This window comes from Nicotiana tabacum, chromosome 15, assembly GCF_000715075.1.
Source record: "Nicotiana tabacum cultivar K326 chromosome 15, ASM71507v2, whole genome shotgun sequence".
Classification (NCBI taxonomy): Eukaryota; Viridiplantae; Streptophyta; class Magnoliopsida; order Solanales; family Solanaceae; genus Nicotiana; species Nicotiana tabacum.
The window spans coordinates 134,647,917-134,656,222 of record NC_134094.1 but is presented as its reverse complement, the minus strand read 5'-3'; positions in this window follow the sequence as shown (position 1 = coordinate 134,656,222).

Sequence of the window (8,306 nt, the reverse complement as noted above, 5' to 3'; positions counted from 1 at the left end):
GGAGTGGAATGAGACACTTAGTCTCTAAAGTAGAAGCTTAAGTTGGAAAAGTCAACGAATATTGATTTATATGTCAACGATCTCGGAATTGCGTCCGAAGTGTGATTTGGAGGTCCGTAGTGGAATTAGATTTGAATTGGCGAATTGAAAATTTGGCGATTTTCAGTCGGCAGTGAAAAATTGGATATCGGGCTCGGAATGGATTTCCGGAAGTTCGAGTAGGTTCGTGGTGTCATTTGTGACGTGCGTATAAAATTTGAGGTCATTCGGACGTGGTTTGGTAAGTTTCGACTTGGTTTGTGGAATTTGGAAAATTTGAAGTTCTTAGGCTTGAATCCGAGGGTAATTTGATGTTTTGATATTGTTTGGAGTGATTCGAAGGTTTGACTAAGTTTGTATGTTGATATATGACTTGTTGGTATTTTTGGTTGAGGTCCCGAGGGCCTCGTGCATGTTTCGGATGGTCGACGAATTGGTTTTTGGTGTTTGAGAGCTGCTGGTGTGAATTGTGCTGGTATTTCTGCACTTGAGGAAGGGGAGTCGCAGGTGCGGGTCCGCAAGTGTGCTTGGCAAGTTTGCAGGTGCGGACAGTGCTGGGCTAGGAAGGATGCGCAAGTGCGAGAAGTCTGTCGCATCTGCGGGACTTGGAACGCAGATGCGGAAAATGGGAGGCCAAGGTTGGAGCGTAGGTGCGAAGGATTGGCCGCACCTGCGAGCCCACAATTGTGGAGGCTGAAGAATTATGTGAGTTTCGTAGGTGCGGCGATTAGACCGCGGGGGCGGTCCCGCAGGAGTGAAGAATTGGTCGCAAGTGCGAAAAGCTTGGGCAGCTAGTATAAATTGCTCACTTCGCGAATTTTGGTCCATTCTTCACTATTTTCAATCGGTTTTGAAGCTTTGGGGAGTGATTTTGAAGAGGGATTCAAGGGTATATCAGTGAGGTAAGTTGATTGAGCCCTAATACTCGTATATATGGTGATTTTCCGTTGCTTAATCATGTAATTAGTGAAAATTAGGGGTGATAATGAGGGGTTAGGGCTTGGGATTTTGGAGAGTTTAATTTAAGGATTTGAGGGACCAAATGAGGTCGGATTTTGATAAATTTCGTATTTATGGACTCGTGAGTGAATGGGCTTTCTAGTTTTGTAAATTTTGTCAGATTTCGTGACGTGGGCCTTGGGGGCGGGTTTGAGCCGATTTCGGGTTTTGGGTCTAATTTGATAGTTTTTCTTGTGGAATTCATTCTATTAGCTTATATTGATGGTATTGTACTAATTGTTAATAGATTCGGAGCATTTGGAGGCTGAGTCGAGAGGCAAGAGCATCGCGGGGTAGAGATTTGACCGGTTTGAGGTAAGTAACGATTGTAAATCTAGTTCTGAGGGTATGAAACCCCGGATTTCGTATCATTATACTATTTTGAGGTGACGCACATGCTAGGTAATGTGTGTGTGGGCATGCACCATTGGAGATTTGTGACTTGGTCCGACCCGTAGCAACTGTAAAGTTGCATATTTTGCTGAAACTATATGATACGTATGAGTTTTAGAAATGAATTTCTATAAATTGGGCGGAATGCCACGTTTGGGCCATGTGCAAGTGCTGTTTGGACCCTTAGAGGCCCTTTTCTTACTATCCTCTAACTATTTTTGATTGAAAATCTATACTCAGTCATGGTTATACCTGTTTACTGCATAACTCAGTTTTATTACTCTGTTTTGATGCATATAAATGTTGTTTTGGGCCGAGTACCCTATTTTTACTGAGAGCCCGAGTGGCTTGAGAGGTTTATGACTGAGTGAGGCCGAAGTCCTGATTTGTGAGGATATTTATGGGATCGGGCTGCACGTCGCAACAAGTTTGATATAGGCCGAGGGCCTGATTGATTTATGCCATAATTTGGCTTGATATAACGCTTGGGCTGAAAGAGCCCCTTCGGAGTCTGTACACACCCCTAGTGAGCGCAAGTACCTACTGAGTGTGAGTGATGAGTGACGTGTGCTGAGTGACTGGGAGGCATGAGAGATGGTGAGGTATGCCCGAGGGGCTGTTTACGAGTGATTGTGAGGTATGCCCGAGAGGCTGTATATGAGTGATTGTGAAGTTTGCCCGAGGGGCTGTATATGAGTGATGTTGCCCGAGTGGCTGATTATGATTTCATTATTTTTCTCACCTTTGCATTGAGCCTTTGTTTGAAAAACTATTGAAAGATGTCTTTAAATGATTTTTTTTCTAGAATTGGATTTAAAAGAGCTGATTTGATTCATACCCTGGTTTAAAAGCATGTTGTGTCTTACTGAATTTTTGTGATATGAACTTTACTTGCATTACTGCTCATCACTACTTTTCAGTCTTTATTTATTGTTGTTGATTACTGAGTTGGCATACTCACGTTACTCTTTGCACCTTGTGTGCAGATCCAGGTGTAACTGGACACGGTAATGGCTGTTGACTATTTCGGTTGCAGATTTTCTCGGGGATAGCAAGGTAGCTTCCTGGCAATCGCAACCTCGCTCTTCTCCCTCTTATCTTCCTTTAGTTGTATTTAGCTATTTTACATACTATGTTAGTCTCGATATTGTCAGACAAATTGTAGTAGATGCTCATGACTAGTGACACCCCGATGTCGGGCTTTTCTTTTCCGTACTTGTGTTTTGATTTGAACTCCTTTATGAAGGTTTTTATGTTAAATAGACTTGAAATTTTCTTTGAAATGAAAATATCGGTTTGTTTTGGGAATGAGTCGGCTTGCCTATTTCCACGATAGGCGTCATCACGACAGGGCTAGTTTGGGTCGTGACACTCGATTAGAGTGGAAAAAAACTCTTGGTCGTTCCACCAGCAGGGTTATTTCATATATGAAGGCTCGGCGTATGGTCGAAAAGGGGTATCTAGCTTATTTGGCTTATATTCGTGATCCTAGTGCGGAAGTTCCTTCTATGGATTCAGTTCCAGTTGTCCGCGAATTTCCAGATGTATTTCCTGCAGATCTGCCGGGGATGCCACCCAATAGAGATATTGACTTCTGTATTGATTTAGCTCTAGGAACTCAGCCCATTTCTATCCCACCATACCGTATGGCCCCGCCGGAGTTGAAAGAATTGAAGGAGTATTTACAAGACTTGCTTGATCATGGATTCATTAGACCAGTGTCTCGCCCTGGGGTGCACCAGTATTATTTGTAAAGAAGAAAGATGGTTCAATGCGAATGTGTATAGATTATCGGCAGTTTAACAAGGCTACTATCAAGAACAAGTATCCACTGCCAAGAATTGATGACTTATTTGACCAGCTTCAGGGTGCCAAGGTGTTTTCAAAGATCGACTTGAGTTCTGGTTACCATCAGTTGAAGATTAGAGCATTTGATGTCCCTAAGACAGTTTTTCGAACCAGGTATGTGCATTACGAATTCCTAGTGATGTTATTTAGGTTGACAAATGCCCCAGCAACATTTATGGATTTGATGAATCGGGTGTTCAGACCTTATTTGCATTATTTTATGGTTGTATTCATTGATGATATCTTGATTTACTCCAGTAGTCGAGAGGAGCTTGAGCAGCATCTTTGGAGTGTGCTTCAGACTTTGAAGAATAATCAGTTAAAAGCCAAATTTTCAAAATGTAAATTTTGGTTAGACTCAGTTGCCTTTTTGGGGCATGTTGTACCGACAGAAGGCATAAAAGTGGATCCTAAGAAGATTGAGACTGTTCAGAATTGGCCTAGACCTACTTCAGTTACAGAGATCCAAAGTTTCCTGGGTTTGGCAAGTTATTATCATCAGTTCATGGAGGGGTTTTCATCTATAGCAAGCTTATTGACCAGACTGACCCAGAAAGGTGTTCCGTTCGGATGGTAAGACGAGTGTGAGTTGAGCTTTCAGAAGCTCAAGACTGCTTTGACTACAGCGCCAGTGTTAGTATTACCCACAGGTTCAGGATCTTATACGGTGTATTGTGATGCATCTCGCGTTGGGCTTGGTGCAGTACTGATGCAAGACGGCAGGGTGATTGCATATGCATCGCGGCAGTTGAAAGTTCATGAGAAGAATTATCATGTTCATGACTTAGAATTGGCAGCCATTGTCCACGCTTTGAATATCTGGAGACATTACCTTTATGGTGTCTCGTGTGAGGTATTTACTGATCATCGTAGCCTGCAGTATCTGTTCAAGCAAAATGTCTCAATTTGAGGCATAGAAGATGGTTGGAGTTGTTGAAAGATTATGATATCACTATTTTGTATCACCCCGGAAAGACCAATGTGGTGGCTAATGCTTTGAGTAGAAAGGCTGTGAGTATGGGCAGTCTTGCATATATTCCACTTGGTTAGAGACTGTTAGCTGAAGATGTTCAGACTTTGTTAATTAGTTTGTACGATTAGATATTTCAGAACCTACGGGTTCTAGCTTGCACAGTCGTTCGGTCTTCTTTATATGAGCGCATCAAAGAGCGGCAGTATGATGATCCTCATTTACTTGTCCTCAAGGATACGGTGCGACACGATGATGCCAAATAGGTTATTGTTGGGGAAGATGGAGTTTTGCGGATGCATGGTCGTATCTGTGTGCCTAATGTGGAGGGGCTTCGTGAATTAATTCTGGAAGAGGCCCACAGTTCCAGGTATTCTATTCATCCAGGTGCCGCCAAAATATATCAAGATTTACGGCAACATTATTGGTGGAGAAGAATGAAGCAGGATATAGTTGCATATGTAGCTCGGTGTCTGAATTATCAGCAAGTTAAGTACGAGCATTAGATACCTAGTGGTTTGCTTCAGAAGTTAGAAATTCCTGAGTAGAAGTGGGAGCGTATCACTATGGATTTTGTTGTTGGGCTCCCACAGACTCAGAGAAAATTTGACGTAGTTTGGGTCATTGTGGACAGGTTGACTAAGTCAGCACATTTCATTCCAGTGGCAGTTACCTATTCTTCAGAGCGTTTAGCTGAAATTTACATCCGTGAGATTGTCCGCCTTCACGGTGTGATCGTATCTATTATTTCAGATCGAGGTACACAGTTTACCTCACACATTTGGAGGGCTGTACAATGTGAGTTAGGCACGCGGTTTGAGTTTAGTACATCATTTCATCCACAAACAAAAGGACATTCAGAGCGCACTATTCAGATAATGGAAGATATGCTTCGCGCTTGTGTTATAGACTTTGGAGGTTCTTGGAATCAGTTCTTGCCACTTGCGGAGTTTGCTTATAATAATAGTTACCAGTCGAGCATTCAGATGGCTCCATATGAGGCATTATATGAAAGGCGATGTCGTTTGCCAGTTGGCTGGTTTGAACCGGGAGAGGCTCGGTTGTTGGGTACCGATTTGGTACAAGATGCCTTGGATAAGGTCAAAGTTATTCAGGATCGACTTCACATAGCTCAGTCTAGGCAAAAGAGTTATGCCGAACGCAAGGTTCGTGATATTGTATTCATGGTTGGAGAAAGAATATTGCTCTGGTTTTCACCTATGAAAGGTGTAATGAGGTTCGGAAAGAAGGGCATGTTTAGAGCCATAAAACTCAACTGAGTTGATTTTGGTCAATATTTTGAGCAAACGGATCCAAATCAGTATTTTGACAATTCCAGTAGGTCCGTATCATGATTTGAGACTTGGGCGTATGCCCGGAATTTAATTTGGAGGTCCCTAGCTCAAGTTATGACCATTTAACGGAAACTAGAAATTTAAAGGCTAAAGATTTTCAAGTTTGACCACGGAGTTGACTTTTTGATATCGAGGCCGGAATCCGATTCTAGAAATTTGAATAGCTCTGTTATGTCATTTATGACTTGTGTGCCAAATTTGAAGTCATTCCGGATTCATTTAACATGTTTCGGCACAAGATTTGTAAATTGAAAAGTTTGAAAACTTAAAAGTTCGAATCGAGGTGTGAATTGTAATTTCGATATTGTTTGATGTGATTTGAGACCCTGAGTAAGTCCGTGTTATGTTTTATAACTTGTTGGTACATTTGGTTGAGGTCCCGGGGGGCTCAGGTGGATTCCAGATGGTTAACGGATCAAAATTTGGACTTAAGGAAAAATCTGAAATTTTGGCCTTTTGGTGTAATCGCACATATGGATTTTAGACCGCATATGCGAGCTCGCAGAAGCGAGTTTTGCCTCGCAGAAGCGAAAGGGAAGGGGTTGGGCAGTGTGCGTAGGTGCGGAACTTTTGCCGTATCTGCGAAGCCGCAGAAGCGCCCCATCCTGCAGAAGCGGCCCCATTTTCGCAAAAGCGGAAACCGCAGATGCGGTCAAGCGTCCACAGATGCGGAAAGGCCTGGATAGAACCCATAAAATCGGAAGTTAGCCATTTTTACTCATTTTTGAGTTTTGAGTTTCGGATTTAGGCGATTCCAAGGGGAATTTTCACTAGTTTGAATTGGGTAAGTGTTATATAACCAAAAGTGATTATATTTCATAAATCCATGTCTACATTCATCATTTATTTCGGATTTAGATGGAAGAAATTGAAATTTTTGTAAAACTTTTCAAAAACAAAAAATTAAGATTTGAAAGTCCATTTGACCTCGGAATTTGGTAATTTTTGTATGGTTGGACTCATCTTGGAACGGGAGTTCGGATTTCGTAAGTTTTTTTGAGATTCGATACGTGGGCCCCACTGATAATTTTTGAGATGAATTTCAGATTTTAATCCGGAAAATTAGTAAATTCATATGGAATTAATTCCTACTATTTGTATTGAGTATAGTGAATTATTTATGACTAGATTTGAAGATTTCGGACACGAATTCGTGAGGCAAAGGTTTATTAGATTCTTGAATTTGGTTGCAAGCGAGGTAAGTGTTGTAGTTAAACTTTACTTGAGGGAGTATGACTTATTTGTGTATTTGCTACATGATTTAATATGCGGGTACAACGTATATATGAGGTGACGAGTACTTATGCGTTGTGGTTGAGTCAAAGCATGCGGGTGAAATTTATTTATTGTGAATAATTGTCTATTTAATTAAGATATTCATGCTTAAGTTTATTTTTGATTATTTGATCATTAGTCATGAAATTATTATTATTCATTTAATTATTGTTGAATATTTTGGAAGGTGAAGTCGGTATTTTGGTATTGAATTGATTGATAAGTGTATATCCTCGTATTTAAATACTCTTCCGAATTTATATTATTATTTTCATGGTAAGGAAGAATGTAAAAGCACGAAGGGTGATGTCGTGCCATTTTAATTATTTATAATATCATTGTCATGGTAAGGAAGAGTATAAAAGCACGAAGGGTATTGCCGTACCATTTATGAGTGTAAAAGCACAAAGGGTGTTGCCGTGCCATTTGTGAGTGTAAAAGCACAAAGGGTGATGCCGTATCATTTTCGGAGAGTGTAAAAGCACGAAGGGTGATACCGTGCATAATAAGAGTAAAAGCACGAAAGGTGGTGCAGTGCACTTTCATATTATCATTTGCTCATTTTATTGTTGATGAATTAATTGGCTGCTAAGTGACATTTCTCCTACTTAAATAATTATATCATTCCCCTTAGCATGTTCCCTCCCAATCGATAAATTATTATTTATTGTATTATTGCTACTTTGTATTTGTATATATTTGTACATATTGATTGTGTATGTGTCTTGTCATAGCTTCGTCACTACTTCGTCGAGGTTAGGCTCGGCACTTACCAATACATGGGGTCGGTTGTACTGATACTACGCTCTGCACTTCTTATGCAGATTTTGGAATTGGTCCCAGTAGCGTACCATAGATGTGCTCGGATTCAACTATTCAGAAGAGACTTTAATTCCATACTTATAATTTTCTTATTTTTTTATTCCCATCCAAAAACTTTACAAAAATATTTAATTTTTTCTTTTTAAAAAAAAATTATTTTATTTTAAAATAAAGATAAAAATAAAAATAAAAATAAAAATAATATTAATAATAATAATTGACCTTTTAAATTATTTTTAATTTTTACCCTATATAAAATAAAGTGTAACAAAGCTAAAAAAATATATATTAAATTTCTAAAAATATTTACATAGTAGAAGGTGATAAAAATTCAAATATAGTTAAAACTTAGGTGCTCAGAGTAGAAAGATGGATCTTAATGGGATTGTAGTGCTTCATGCCTTCGTCAAACTGATATTGGTGAATATTTGAGGATGGAAGATTGAGCTTTAATTTTAATATTTGGTTATTTTTTCTGACGTGGTATTAATTATGTGATGTGGATATTATGTGTAATGATTGTTAGAGCGCGAGTGAGGAATAAGCATTGTTGAGGGTTTAAAACATCGATTTTGATCAAGTAAAAGTGTCTAAATGAAACTTCT